Source organism: Sinocyclocheilus grahami, unplaced genomic scaffold (assembly GCF_001515645.1).
Source record: "Sinocyclocheilus grahami isolate Dianchi unplaced genomic scaffold, SAMN03320097.WGS_v1.1 scaffold367.1, whole genome shotgun sequence".
In the NCBI taxonomy this organism is placed as follows: domain Eukaryota; kingdom Metazoa; phylum Chordata; class Actinopteri; order Cypriniformes; family Cyprinidae; genus Sinocyclocheilus; species Sinocyclocheilus grahami.
The window spans coordinates 1,273,492-1,274,883 of NW_015505546.1; the positions used below are offsets into that span (position 1 = coordinate 1,273,492).

General features: G+C 50.0%; 1 protein-coding gene across 1 annotated transcript in view; it reads left to right on the forward strand.

Moving 5' to 3' along the window:
- Positions 1-1,392, forward strand: part of LOC107549263 (receptor-type tyrosine-protein phosphatase eta-like) — a gene marked incomplete at its 3' end in the record, with an annotated part of 6,541 nt that overhangs the window by 1,354 nt on the left and 3,795 nt on the right. The gene's annotated exons all lie outside the window — the stretch shown is intronic.

Here is a 1,392-nt window from a genome sequence, read left to right on the forward strand (position 1 = left end):
AAACAAATAACGTGTTCTATGGAGCCACTAAAAGGTTAGCCGCTTTCCACAAACACAGAGTAAGGAGAAATGTCTGATAGGACGATGGTGAATGATTTGCAGATCCTGAGTACCAATGACAAACATCTAATCTTGTCAAATGTGTGGTAAGTACTGCCGCTCCATAGTATAGAGTGTGATCGCGAATCTCGAAAGTCTTGAACTCAGGACGCCGGAAGCACAATGGTACTACATATCGACACGCTGCCTACGACCGACAACCATTGTGAATGTCTCCGGTTACTCATGTAACCATGGTTCCCCGAGAGGGAACGAGATGCTGCGTCCCCCTCTATGGGGCACTTTGGGGAATGCTGCCAGCATGACCGGTGTCTGAAGCACGTATAAAACAACTACAATCCTATTGGTCCATGTGGCCCGTGATGTCATACCCAAAAAGTATAAAAGGGCACCTGCAGAATGCGTCACTAACTAAGTTGTTTGAGCACATGCAAACAGGCAGGCCGAAGGCATGGCGAGGGGACGCAGCATCTCGTTCCCTCTTGGGGAACCATGGTACCATGAGTAACCCGAGAGGGAACGAGACGCTGCGTCCCCCTCTTGGGGACACTTTGGGGAATGATATCCAATCACACCATGCCGAAGCGCATGCCTGTCCACCTGGTGGTGACAGACATATACCAAACCATTCCTCAGAAAGGGGCCAAGCCCCTGACGCCTCGGGCTGCTCACATAACTTGGTAAAAACGAGGGAGCCTGATTCCAGATAAGGGGGGAAACACCCTTACCAAGATAGGAACACAACCATCCCCAGATAGCTATGCTATCTGAGCAATAGTAGCCAGGATACATAAGAGGCTGCAAGCCTGGAGGAGCTGAAAGATTGCTACTAACAATCCCAGCTAGAACACAGCTATCCGCAGATAACTATATCTAAAGGGTCTTATGAAATGAACCTTCCTAAAAGCTGCCCAGACCAAGGGGATGGCTATCTACTTAAAACCCAGCAAAGGAGAAGCACTGTCTAGGCAAGAGCTCAGGGAGACGGCTGCTTAAAAACCCTAAGAAGAGGAGCAGTCACTGAGCTAGCACATAGCTATCCTCAGATAACTCGGATACCTAGGAAGGGGCTTCCCGACCGGACCAAAAACGAATAGGCTACCGTTACTAGATAGACAGGTGAACCTTCCTGCAAAGCTGCCCAGATCACAGAGAGTGGGCTATCTACTTAAGACCCTAGCAGGGGAGACCATCCCCAGACTGCTATACTCTGAGCAGAGACTGGTCACTTAAAACCCTCTAGAGCAGGGGTTTTCAACCTTTTAGGACATGCGCCCCCCCCCAAGTTGGTCTAAATTTCACTCGCGCCCCCCAACATCCAACAACCCCCCC